The sequence below is a fragment of the Momordica charantia genome (genome assembly GCF_013281855.1).
Source record: "Momordica charantia cultivar OHB3-1 chromosome 6 unlocalized genomic scaffold, Mcharantia_2.0 BLBB01000006.1, whole genome shotgun sequence".
NCBI classification, from domain to species: Eukaryota; Viridiplantae; Streptophyta; class Magnoliopsida; order Cucurbitales; family Cucurbitaceae; genus Momordica; species Momordica charantia.
In genome coordinates, this window is record NW_028275164.1 from 16971637 (window position 1) to 16986819 (window position 15183).

Here is a 15183-nt window from a genome sequence, read left to right on the forward strand (position 1 = left end):
AATGACTGAAGAAGAATGCTCGGTTTCAGCTTCAGATTTTATGAAAGCTTGAATACTTCCACGGTAGATAGTTGAGCCAGATTTCAGAATTTACACTCTCAAGTGACTTTGGCTTGTTAAGGAGCGGTTGGCGTGGTAGATCTTCTCATGCTCCTGACGATGACATTCCATCGGTGACAACAAAGGTGCGTAATTCACATAGATTACTCAATTTTGATATAATTGAGTTGTTGTGTGCTATTAAGTTCCATCTCTCTCTCTAGCTAGAGTGAAAGAGGAGAGTTGCAGAAAAACAAAATTAAATCATTGTAAAAAAGAAAATGTACCATTTCATTTTCAATTGCATTAGATAGAACTCATTCCACCTGATGGAATAAATGTATATTCTTTAGGAAGGAGGGTTTAATGTATCTCTTAAGGCATCTTTATGAACATGCTATGCATTGATTTTTGACTATTCAATATGATATTTTTGAATTTTTTGTATATCTCTGACTTTACATTTTGTGCATTGATTGTGATTATTAACCATTTGATGAAGCTTTATCTTCTACAACGGAGTAACCCTACTTGGTTATTATTTATTAAGATTTCAAGGGTTGGTTCTAATGAGAAACCTATTGTATTGTAAATGTCAGCTGGAATGGTTTTTAATGAAGCACTTTTGGAAGAAACATCGACTTTGTTTCTTGTTTTCAGATTCACTAAAACAAATAGATTCATTAAATATCTGTCTGACAGATTTAATTTTTTAAAACTATTTTTTATTTTTTGGTTTTTTGATTCAAATAGAAGAATTCTTAAAACAATATATATTTTTTTGTTTTAAGTATTCTTGGATTTTGAATCATGATTATATTAAAAAGATAAAAACTTTCATAAATATGGTTATAAATTCATTTCATTTTTGTTGAAATTAAATTATATAATATATTATAATATATTATAAATTATATAATATTGTAAAATAATAATTATACAAAATTTATAGAAGTAATAATATTTTTTATTGAATTAAATAATTTAGTCGATTAGTATCACTAATTTACAATATATTATTAAACATACCATAATCAATTTTTTAAATTGACATTCAATTTCAAGATATGCTACCAAACATATATTTGTAAATTGAATGGCTTGTTTTTAGATTTTTGCTTCAAGAGCACCAAATAAATGAAGTCGTAATCAGAATTTCTTTGACGTTGTTTACTAAAACTGTCTGAAATCAAATTTTAATTTAATTTATTACTATATTATTGATAATAACTTTTTTTATTGTAACAATTTATCTAATATTAATACATAATGAGTAATTAAAATAAAATTACATCAATAAAATATTTTTTTATTAGAACAACCAAACTTTAATATAACATATTAATAAGTTTTATTATTCTATTATTTAAAAGTAATAATATCTATTTAAAAAATTTATTGATATTAATTAGTATTAATTTATCATATTACATAATAAAATCACATCAACTAATAAAAAATGAAATATATAAATGGATAAGAAATTATAAAAGTATAAAAAAAAACTAATTAAAAATGATATGGATCTAATCCATAGATGAGAGAGAAAGGGTAAAAATGATACATTAATTAACTTTTTATGTAATGAGATTACAAAGTTTGAGGTGGGTCCCACCATTAATTTGATCACATTCCTACGAGTTGTTAAATACCATGAAGGGAATCAAAGTTCTCATTACGATTCATTGATTACAGATAAGTAAATGGGCTTAAATCTCTTCTTAATATCTATTTTGTGTTGTATGTTTAGATGTTTTTTTTTTTTTTGGCAGTGGAGTAACATGTGGGAGTAAGGGTTTGGATCCACGACCTTTTGATTAGAGATATATGTCTTAGTTAGTTGAGCTATATACTCAGATTGGTACAAGTATATTTGTATTTGATTTGTGAATTTTGGTTAGTTGAGTCGGTTTAATTTCATATAATTTATTATCTCATCTTTTAGGCCAGAGAAAATATGATTCACATTTTCCACGAGTAAATGTAGGTTGACATTCTTGTTTAGGCTGATCTCTTGTCCATTATAGAGATGAAGAGAAAAAAACTATGCTTAAGATTTTCTGATGTGTGATAATATTTCATGTTTGTATATTCGTTGGAGCTTGTATAGTGAGGAAAAAAAGAGGTCATAAAAATAACGGGAGAGAAGTTCTTATCCTCACGGTTCGGGGTGAAGCGAAAAATTGCCCCTCCTATTGATTCGTCTTAGATTCTACAAATGAGCTACAAAAGTTAAGAGTGTCTTTGGTTGGTGATCTGAAGATAAGAGATTCAATATAATACAGAGTTGTATTGTATGATTTTAGTGTTTTCGAATGTATATTTAATAGCAGATCTAGAAATTGAATCTCAATTTGATAAATTATTTGGGTTTAGTAATATAATTGTAAATTAATGTATTTACCAACTAAGTTAAATTTAGAATGTTACAAATTTTGTATAATTATTATTTTACAATACCATATCATTTATAATATATTATATTTTACGTTTTATAATTTTAATAAAAATGAATTAAGTTTATAACATGAAAGAGTATATTTATCATAGCTTGTCTTTTCTTAACGTAAATGTGTATCTTAAAATTTCAAATTTTAAAATTTGAAAACATAAAAATGTTAGTTTTCAAAATTTTGATCTTGCCAAATACAATAAACAAAATTTATATTGCATACAAAACAGGTTTGAAAGTTATCTAATTTGCTACTCTGTTGATTTTAAAAATAGAAATATTATATATACGAAAAGTTAGATCGTAAAATTTACCTTTTCCTATGAAAATTTATGGCTTTGTCTTTGCATATCACCTACATGTTTGTCATATTTGGTACATATTGTTCTTGTTTGATAAGGTGGTTTTAATTTTTTTCCTTTTTTTTTAAGGAGATGATGAAAATGTTGAGATGGACTAGAGGTTTAATTTGGAGAAAATTTGTGGGGATAAGAATGAAAACTAGAAGAAATTGCTTGAACTAATGGATGAGATTTAATTGTAATTTAATTATGATATAATTAATCATTTTAATGGTCATAATCTTAAACTTATATGTAATATTTGTATTGTATGATTACGTACATTTTTTTTAAGTTCAATTATTACAAAGTGAGGGATCGAACAATCAACCTTAGAATGACAGTAGATATTTTATCTATTGAGTTATCTTTGGACTATCGTATGGTTACACAGTTTTATTATATATTGATATATGACAAATACTTAGACAAAATAATAATAATTACATAACATTAAAATGGTATACATAAATTGTTGATGTTAATTTTGGATGAGGTCTGCATAAGTGTCACTCACGTGTCACATACGTCTTTGTTGGCTTTTTTGTCCTTAATCTCAAATTAATTAATTAATTAATTTTTTGATGATAACAAAGTTAGTTATGTTATTTAACAATTTTATATTTTGAAGTGTTCAGAACGTAGAGCTCGAAACAAAGATTCCAACGACACTTTAGTCATCCAAACGAGAGCTCAAACGAAGAAATTATAGTTGAAAGAAGTTGGAAGGAAAAATACCCAAGTGAATGACGTGGTAGTTGGATCCATAAGCAGATCAATAAAATGCTGACACGTGGTCAGCCGCATTATTAAATATATATATATATATATATTTATTGACACGTGGTAAATTGTATTGTTGAAAAAAGAAAAAAAAAGAAAAAGGATTTGGAAAGAAAAAAAGAAAAGAAATATGAAAAGTTACCTCACAATGAAAAAAATAAAGAGAAAAAATAATAATATATATATTTCAATTAAATCTCAACATTTAATCTTTAATCATTTAAAATCCAACTGTCCAAATTTAAATCCAATTTCAAAATTCTCTTCACATTTTCCTCCTCTATTTAAACATCATTTTTCTCCCAAATTTTGATATCTATTCTCTCCCAATTTTTTCTCCAATTTCATCCGTTGTTTATCTCTCCAAAAGCTTCGATGTTTCTTTAAATTTATTGTCAGAGATTTATTTTGGGATAGATCCTCGAGCTTCCAATTTTATTTCTCTTAGCCAAATTGAGAGCTTTTATTTGTAAGATCTTTTCTTACAAATTTGTGAGCGTAAATTTGTACATTCACTCTTTTGAGAGAGTTGTAATCTTGTCCTTCAAATTTCCATATTCTTTGTAATGGTCGCTCTTGAGCTCGAAAAAGAGCAGTTGTAACGGTCTGATCCTGAATCGTGGAAAGGATTGAATTTCTTCTTGTTTCCGGAAAAAAAAGACTTTGTACCGGTTGGACTCTAAGCCGTGGAAAGAGTCAAGTTTTTCAATTGAACACCCAAGAGGAGCTTGAGAAGTGGAGTAGGCCGATTGTTGCTAAACCACTATAAAGTTTCCGGTGTCATTTTCTCTAACCCTACTCTATTTAATTTTTGCAATTAATTTTCTTTATTACAAATTGCATGAAATTAATTGTTCAAATTTGTTAATCATGTTTATGATCAATATTTATATTTGAATTATTTGGGTGGTGAAATTAATTAGGGTGTTTGTATTTCTAATTTGTTGTTTAATTTTGTGTTAAAATCATTTGTTCATAAAAAGTTTACATAATTGTTTAAATTGGACCCACCGTAATAAAAAGTTCAAAAAGTTTCATTAAACCATATTCACCCCCCTCTAGGGTTGTCATACCGATCCAACAAGTGGTATCAGAGCGAGTTCTCCCGTACCGTTAATGTGGGCATAACACCAATGAGAACTCTCGCTTGTGATTGTATCACCGAAGCAGTACTCTCCGCTCATTGGTGTGGGTGGACAGGTGGAGACGGTTGCCTACTACTCTGATAGGTACCATTGTTTGGTGACATAGGTCGGGGTTGACCTATGATAAGAAACAAATGGTATCAGAGCGAGGTTTCACTCTTCTACGTAAACTATTTTTCAAAATTTTTCTCGATATTAAGTGTCTTGTTAATTTTTGAAAAGCTTAATTGCTAGAGCTATGACAACTTTAGATTTTCTTGGAAGTTATTGCATTGATCAACCTCCTTTATTTGATGGTAGAAAATATAATATTTGGAGACATCGAATGAAATTTTATTTGCTATCTATTGATTTCGATATTTTGTATGTTTGTGAAAATAATTTGTCAAAATTAGATTTGAGTAGTGAAATGCTTTCTTTTAATGCCAAAGCCATAAATATCATATGTTGTGCTTTAGATAAAAATATATGTGATAAAATTTTACATTTTACATATGCATATGATATTTAGAATTTTCTTGATAATATGTATAGTGTAGAAAATTGTCCTTGTACTACTAATGATTTATTTGATGTGAAGGAGAATTATAATTCTCTAAATGAAGAAAAATTCCATGGAGTAGAAAAAGAAAAGGTCAATGGATCCTCCTTGTGCTTGATGGCTCATTCGAACAACGGAAGCAATGTCGAAAGCGACGAGAATGAGGTAAATCATAAACCTCCTACATATGATGAATTGTTTGATGCTTTTCAAAATATGCAACATGATTTAGAAAAAGTTAACTCTAAATATGTGAAGCTATCAAAGAAGTACAAGTCATTGTCCATAGAAAATAAATCTTTGATAGATGAAAATTCTTGTTTGAAAAATAGAGCTAATGATGTGATATTGCATGAAAAGGTTGATAATTTTTGTGATGAGAAAGTTGCATTGATTGATAAAATTAAATTTCTTGAAAAAGAAAATAATGATCTCAAATCATTAGCATGTGAATTAAAAATTGATTTGAATGATTTGAGAAATAAAAATGAGAAAATTAAATCTTTTTCATTGGAATTAAAAGATAAAATTACTAGTTTGAAAAGTGAAATTGTTATTTTGGAAACTAGAAATAGAAATTTAGAAAAAGAAAAATTTTCTTTTATTGATAAAATTAAATTTCTTGAATGTGATAATTGTGAGAAAAATGATCTTTTGCATATGCTTAAAGAAAAAGAAATGCTTGCTAATAAGGAGTTTGAAATTGCAAAAGAATCTATTAAGAAGTTGACAATAGGTACTCAAAGATTAGACAAAATAATTGAATTACGAAAACCTTAGGGTGATAAGAGAGATTTAGGTTATATAGATGAATGCTCTACTCCTTCAAGTTCTAAAACTATCTTTGTTAAAGCATCTCATATTGTGCCTAAACTTAATCTGCCTAAAGTTGTTTCTAAGAATGCTAAAACTAATTTTGTGCCTATATGTCATCATTGTGGTATTGAAGGTCATATTAGACCTAAGTGCTTTAAATTGAAATATGCTCAAAATACTTCTTCAAGAAAAAAATTGTCTCAAAAAGCAAAGTTTCACAATGCTTCAAAAGAAAATTTCTCAAAGAAAAGTAGAGTGCATAAATTTGTTGAAAGGAATAAATCATTGCATAATGTTGTTTGTTCTTCATGTGGCAAGTATGAACATAATGCTTATTCTTGTTACTTGTAGAAATTTAATGCTTTAAATGTCAATGCAAATGCTAAATTTATGCCTAAACATGGAAATGGTAGAAATATGCATGCATAAATGAATTTTGTTCCTAAACATGCTCATGCTAGAACTAATTATATGCATAATGCTAAACTTGTGTCTAAGCATGTTCATGCCAAATATAAATGTGTGCATGGTACTAAATTTGTATCTAGACATGAAAACGCTAAAGATATGCTTGTAAAATCAAAATTTGTGTCTATATGTCATTTTTGTGGAGTTAAAGGTCATGTTAGACTTAATTGTTTTAAATTGAAAAATGCTCCAAGAAAGAATTTCTCCTTGAAACGTAGTGTGTAAAATCAAATTGTTAAGAAGAAATTCTTGTCTAATGATTGTGGCAAAATTGATTATAAATTCGATATTTGTTTGCCAAAAATGAATAATAAATATATTGGAACTAATTCGAAATGAGTTCCAAAGTATATGCTCAATAACAATGAAGGACGCAAGAAATGGCTTTTGGTTGAGCTTTCTTTTTGTAGGTATGTTTTCAAGAAGCAAATGATTGCTTTGGACTTCAAATTGAAATTAAATTTTAAAGGAGCAACATTTTGGCTTGCTTGAAATACAACAAGGAAAATGAAGTATTCGGTATCTTTATCCTTGTTGTTATTGAGATTATTATGCTTTTGATATAATTTATGGAATTATATATCTTTGATGGGTCAGAGAAGTTGAGATTAGTTTCTTGAATTTTATTGTTTATTTGACTCAAATGTCTTTGAGTAAATTGAGAATATGTTTGACACTTATGTCTATTGATTGATTATTTATGGATTAGTGGATTAATGCTCTCGAGTAAATTGTAAATATTTTTGCATTAATCTTTATTACTTTTTCATTTTCGGATTAATGGATTAATTCTCTTGAAAAACTTTGTGGTAAATTATTTTGAGATTTATCCATAATCATTATTGCTTATTGTTTAAAATATTGGATTATATGCCATGAAGAAATTATTGAATATTTATTTTAGTATGATATTGTGGATATTGAGATTTGAGAAATATTGTTATTCATAGTTGAGATATATTGTCTATTTCTATTAGAGAAGAATTATGCTTTATTTTGCTTATTTGATAAATTTAAAGTCTTGAATTTTTGGTCAAATAGATGCTTGTTATTTTGATAATTATGGTCATCGATGGTTTGATATATTTTATTTGAACAAGTTTGTTTTGTTGAGTTTTATATCTTTTACATGAGAATCTTCTTTGGATGAGATTGACAAAATTTTGATTGAATGCTTTTTGACCATAATCTATGTGCTCTCTATGAAAATAAAATTCAAAATTTTGCTCATTGTTTGGAAATTGTTTGTTTTGACATTTTGTTTGAAAATAATTATTGAATTATTTGTCATAGGGGGACCACGACCCGCCCCAAAACACCTACTAATTCTAGAACAAGCCGCGCCGACCATAAACCCCAACCTACTACAGAGTCTATGGTCAAATTTCTTTCTAAATTTTTAAAACTAATTTAGATTATTCTTTAATATATAAAACACAAAGTGTAACATAAATTACATCAGAAATAACCATACTCCCACGACTTCTAAACATTTTGAACAACCACCAAAGGTGCAACAACTCCATTATAAGTCATTCTATATGTACATGATATGCAAGTTCTGAGACGATGAGTGGCAGAAACTGATCGACTATCTCTTTGAAACTCACAATGATAAACAGTGAGCTAGGAACCTCAGTGAGTAACATTTTAATAAGAAAATAGTTTCGTAAAACTTCTTCCATAAAACAACTAAAATTTAAACTCTTATAACAAACATCTTTAAATTGAAATAATAAGTTTTTTCAATACAACTTCATATAAATTGAGCAACTAAAATTTAGTAATTTTCTAAACATAGCTTGTAACAACATATACTTTCTAAAAACACTTTCTAAATACATATCAAATATATTCTTTCAAACCTACAACAGGTTAAGAAAACTCAACACCATATATGTATCTCCATTCTATTCTGGTCTACTGGCGCAAAATAATCTTCATACGCAAAGTAGAATAATTCTATTTATGGTCCACTGGCATAGAATAATCTCAATATACACAGCAGAATAATTCTCTTAACACGTGAAGTAAAATGGTCCCAAAGACCTTCTATTTCTGGGCATACTATAGAAACACATTCTTATAGCATATGGGTAATCACCTGGATACAATAATATGGTGGTTTGAAAACTTAATTCTACTCAAACTTCTCAATCTCATATACAGTTCTAAAATTCTTCTTTTCTTCTTTCTAAGAACAATTTTTTCTCAAATAACTTCTAAATATATTTCTTTCTAATCATATTCATTAAACACAACAGTTTCTCAGAAAGTCATAAAACATTTCTAAATTCTCAGAAACATTAAAAAATTCTCAAAAATATTTCTAACTTCTCAACAAATCCAATTTCTCAACAGAAATTATCGAACATACGTAATATATATTTTCTTGAAGTTCTATAATAGATATCTTAAAATATTTAGTAAAATAACCACTCACAAATCCTAGAACGAGGTGAATTTGGTTGGTACGCTGCTCCAATTTCTGATCATCCTGAAAAAATAACCAATGAAATTTCAATTCACACCATTGTTCAAAATGTCGATGTCGATGAAAATGTCGAGGTTCCGATTTTTTGGACATGTCGATGTCGATTAATATTTCGGGAAAAATAATGGAAATTGTGGAAATTGATGGAAATTTTTTGAATTAGCAAATAAAACTTGAATGGTAGCTTAATTAGCCTATAATTGATCACCTTTAACCATTAAATGTAAGAATATGACCATTTTACTTATGAAAATGTCGATGTCGATGGAAATATCGAAAAAAGATTTTTTCCTTTAATGAAGATGGATGGAAATTATTTGAATATATAAAGTAAACTTTAAATGTAAACTTTTGACTACTTCTTTAGTATTTTTCATAATAGGATTCATTTGAAAATGAGATAACTACCGACTTGGTTTCCAAACACATTTCTAAATTATAATTAACTCGTACATGTTTACTTTTTACCTACCTCTCTTTTCAAATTTGAATTTACACATTTTTCAAATTAATCATCAATCCAACTTTCCAATCAAATTTACACAATTGCCAAACACCTCAACCTCGTTATTGTTTCATTCATCCAAATTATCTACCAATGGGATCCATATGTGCTTCATATTCTACTCATTTGAGCAACTACCTTCAAAGCTTTCAGTAGAATTACTTGGGATAACTATTGTAATTTATATCAAAGTTATCAAGATAGTGCACTAGATCTTCCGAGATAATCTTTTTGGTATTAATTAAGTTACATATTCTACTTCATGTGTTCACCACTTTTTGTATATAATAATATTTTATTTTTTAAAAAATTCTATCATTATTTCAATATTTATATATTGTTCAATTGTGTAACTAAGGACTATATTGGATTAGAAATTATCAATAAAGCAAATTCCAAATCTTATTAGTTATACTTTATGCAGTATTAAAATGTGAATGTTTAATTGAACAGACTAAGATTACAGTCATCGAGGTTGTGAGAAATTATAAATTGTAGTGGTATAGTAGAAAGAGGAAGAAAATAAAATAATCTTAAAAGAAGAAGAGAAAAAGAAAAGACATGTCGACACGGGGGAGGGGGGAAAATCGACTTTTCCCCCCTATGTCCATGTCGACATGTCTCTCGACATTTTGAACCCTGATTCACACTCAATTTCCATTTAAATATACAATTCTTTAAATTAAACCCACAATTTTGAATCAATAACCCAATTCTCTCTCTACAATCCAATTACACTTCTTTCTCTCTCATCTTCCTTACAAGTGGGACCCACATCCCACATTCAAAACCTTTCAACCCATTTCTCACACGTGATTAGCTTCAATTTTCCAATCATTTTCTTTTTCATTTTCTTTTATTTTTAATTTAAACCCACTCATTCTCACTCCTCTACTATTCACCTTCTTCCCCCCTCAACCACAACCAACGAAAATCCCTATTTCTTCCCCTCAATTTCTTCTCTTCTTCTTTTACTTCAACAGATTCCTCCGACCTACAACAATGACAACACGCACAGAGGTCGAAAACCATCACAAAAGTTCAAAGAAATCAAATATTCAGAGTCTCCACCTGTTTCAAGAGATACATTGAACACAAGAAGAAAACCCACAAACTAATCTTCCATCCATTACCTGTTACAATTTTTTTTTTCTCTAAAATCGCCTTTGTTTGGGGGAAAGAATACCCTGGACACGTGGAAGACCCCTATTGGTTCTCCAAGATGACTTATGAGTCATGCCCAGCTCGGACTGCCGAGATCACCACCGTTAGCGTTGATGGGTGCTAAGTATGAGGGCCGAGGTGAACCTGGCCATGGTCCGACCTACCGGGAAGCTCGGTAGGGGCCGATGTGAGCTGCTGTCAGCGGCGTGATTATCGGGTGTAACTGACGGTCCCGAGATTAGCGGGTGTAACCGTCGCGAGATTAGCGGGACTACCACCCATAAGTAGAGGACCTCACTCCATGATCAGGTACGATGATTTCTGACCTTGAACTAAACTAAGAATCCGACCTGTACTGACTTGATCGTCGGAGTGCTCACCTTTCTATGCAGGTCCGTCCCAGGTATTCAGATCGGTCCGGAGGCCGAGTTCGAGCTGCAATCGGAAATACACTGTTGTGCATATCCTTGCATAAACATTTGGCGCCGTATGTGGGGAGCGACAATCTAAGTCATCCCAATCCTTTTAAACCAATACGCAAGCGAAAATGGTTCAACCAGCAAACTCGACCAATACGGCGGATCAGAGGACTCTAGCCGCCAGCGATGCCCACCAGAGGGAGGTCGGAGCGACAGGGGTAGAGGGGCAAGGCCACGGCGGCCCGGCAACAGAACCCCTCCGCAGGTCGGCACGAATCACCGCGCTTGTTCTACCGCCTGCGCACCCGAGAACATCCAAGGCCACCCGTGGCCGAGGTGGGACCTCTAAGAAGGGCGCCCGGGGTCCAGCCCCGGCTCCAACGAGTGAGGACTTTGATGTACTCCAGAGAGAAATGGAGGCAATGCGCACACAAATGCGGTCCATGGAGGAAATGTATAACGAAATGATACTAGCCGCCGGTGCAGGGTCCCGATCTGAAAATCGAGTGACGCGCGTTGACATACGAGAGCAAAGGGGTTCCCACCTCGGCCCAGCCGAGGAGGAACATCCCGAGGACAACGAGAGCGAGGGGCACACTCGCCAGAGAGGAGACCTTTGTGAGCACCTCAACAGAAAGAGAGACTCATCCCTCCGAAAAGGACAGTCACCATCCTGCACACACCGGAGCTCCAACCAGCAGGCTGAATCCTCTCGCAACCCAGTAACTCCTGCAGGAATGATTACCAGGGAGGAGTTCGACCAGCTGAGGGGCCAGCTCGACGCTCAGGTGGAGGCCTTAAAGGCCAAATGTGAGTAGAAAGAAGGTCCACTGAACGATGGCGACTTGGGAGAATCGCCCTTCACCTCGGACGTTTTGGAAGCACCGATCCCTCCGAAGTTCAAAGCTTCTACTGTGAAACCTTATGATGGGTCGAAAGACCCCAAGGATTATGTTGAGGTCTTTGAAGGTCTCATGGACTTCCAAGCGGCATCAGACGCAATCAAATGTCGCGCCTTTCAGATCGCGCTTACTGGCAGCGCGCGATTGTGGTATCGGAGACTGCCAGCCAGGTCGATCTCGACCTACTCTCAGCTGAGAAGGGAGTTCCTCGCCCAGTTCTCTTCTCGGCATTATGACAAAAAGACAGCGACCCATCTCGCCACCATCAGACAGAAGGAGGGTGAGACGCTGCGAGAATATGTCACTAGATTCCAAGAGGAGCAGTTAAAGGTCGCACACTGCTCCGACGACTCGGCCATGTGCTATTTTCTCACCAGTCTAGCCGACGAGGCCCTCACGGTGAAACTCGGAGAGGAGGCCCCGGCCACCTTCGCCGAGGTGCTTCAGAAAGCGAAGAAAGTCATCGATGGACAGGAGCTCCTTCGAACCAAAACCGGCCGAGCAGAACGAAAAATCGGCCGAGGCAGAGGTGGAAAAGATATAGAAAAGACAGATCCCAAGTCCAAGGACAAGGGATCCTTTTCCAGCGGCCGGGCTGAGTATAGGAGGGCGGAGAACGGACCTACCAGGAGCCGACCTTACGAACGCTTCACCCCGACCACGATTCCAATTTCCGAGATCCTAACGAACATCTAGGAGTCTGGAATGGAAAAACTACTCAAACGTCCTGAGAAGCTTCGGGGAGCCCCGGAGAGACGCAGCAAGGACAAATATTGCCGCTTCCATCGGGAGCACGGCCATAACACGTCGGACTGCTGGGAGTTGAAGCGCCAAATTGAAGATCTAATTCAGGATGGCTACTTCAAGAAATTTGTGGGAAAACCCAGGACCAGCTCGGCAGAAAAAAAGGAAGAGCGGAAGCGTTCGAGGACGCCGCCCCGACACACTGACCGACCTGCGGTCATCAATACCATTTTCGGAGAATCAGTCGTCCCAGAGGGTTGCATCGACTTGCCGGTCACGCTTGGGCAGGACCAAACTCGGGTCACCCAAATGGCCGAGTTCGTGGTGATTGACGGTAGATCGGCCTATAACGCCATCTTTGGAAGGCCCATCATCCATTCATTTCGGGCCATTCCCTCGACACTTCATCAAGTTTTGAAGTATTCCACCCCCAATAGCGTGGGCACGGTCCGAGGAGAACAGACCGCTTCAAGGGAGTGTGACTGGGATGTTTTTGCTGAACGCATGCACTAAGCGTGGTAACAATTATATAGATGCAAGCGCACACCTGTCAGAGTAATATAAAATGGATGGAGTATCCAAGTATCGATCCTCAAGGACTTCTAAATAATTTCCAAACTCTGAAGTTTTAAAGAATAGTGAATGTTGAAATGAGTGATTCTTGTAAAATGGGAAGTGGTCACAAATAATGGTTTTGGATTTGGGATTTGGACTTATAATAATAAAACCTAGCCCGAATTACTTCAAGTTAGCCATCAAAGAATCAAGGACATGCTAAGGACAATATGCATTTTACTTTAGAAACCAACGACTACGCTTCTCACTTGACTTATGTCTAAGCAAGTTCAAAGTCCTAAGACATTCCCTAATATGTCTATTATGAGAGATATCTTAGTTTTAGGATGGAAATAGTCGCAACCTCGGGTTAAGGTCCTATGTCTAGGCTACTTAAGCGGAACCCTTATGTCTAAGGCGCTCCTCTCCTCGGTTTAACCACTCAACAATGAAAATAAGCAACCTTTTCAGTATTGACTTGTTAAGACTTACAGTGGCCTTCTCTAAATCCTAACTTTTTGGGAAAACATGTTGAGCAATGAATGGAAAGTAAAAACACTACTTCTTAGCAACCCTTTTTAGACATAAAAGGCTAACTATCCATAACCGGGCTAGAGACGGTAATTTAGAAAGACATATTGAAGAAAATACAGCAAGTAAAATGGTTGAATGTGGAATGCATGTGTGAAAAACAAAAGTTAACTAATGGAGAGTTTTTATCGGGATTGAGAGCTTCGCCCTTCTCTTTCAAGCAAGGGAGAGTGTCACGTGCTCTTTCCTCAAAAAACACAACTCTCTTAACTAAAAATAAAGTAAAGGCAAAGAGAGAATAAGCAAAGTGCTAGATTTTTATATATTTGAATAAGTAGAAAATAACTAAGTACAAATGGAAACAAAACAAAGCTCAATAAAAGAATGTAAAGTATTCGAGATTTAAAAACCAAAAGCAACTAATGAAAGCAACTCAAAAGTACTTAGAAAGCAACAAAGAAACACTAAAAATGATCAAGAGAAGGAAGCAAGGCTTGATGAATTTGGTGGAGAAGTTGCTGGAATTTATAGCTGTGCAGAATTGGTTAGGTAGGTCCTAAAACGATGGTGAATCACCCATTTCCAACTCTTTTGACTGACCAAATCGTGCTCAAACTGATAGTGGAACACTTCTTCTACACGTATGCATCGGTTGGAACCACCAAAACGCATTGGAAGACGCGTTTCATTAAGGGCAAAGTTGGAAGAAAAACTGTTTTCTGCAGGCTTCCCAGGCGCCTGGCGCCTCCTGAGGTGTTTTTTCGTCTTTTTGCTTCTTTTGATTAATTTGCACTCCCAAATGGTCCTAAAATGTCATAAATACAATATAAGCCAACCACAAACCATAATATATGAATTTTGCATGAATTGGAACTCAAACGATCGAGAAAAATCCGAAACAAAGCTGAAACATTGTAAAAACAGCATCTAAAACCTTCTTTTTACGCATGTAAACAAGCGTAATCAGAGTGCTATGCCTCCGCACTCAAAGGTACATCGGTCTGCGCCCTTGAAACTCTCACCAGTAGGGATGGGACGCTCGAGTTCGAGGCCGACCTGCCGAGGAGGGAGTTTGCCGCACCCACTGAGGAGCTCGAGCTTGTTCCTCTGCTTAGTCCCGAGAAGCAAGTGAGCATAGGAACCAAGCTGGGGGCCACCGACAGAGAGGAGCTAATCCACTTCCTCAGGTCCAACTCGGATGTCTTTGCGTGGTCCCATGAGGACATGCCTGGCATTGACCCGAAGATTATGACGCATCGCCTCAGCATAGATCCGTCTTTCCGA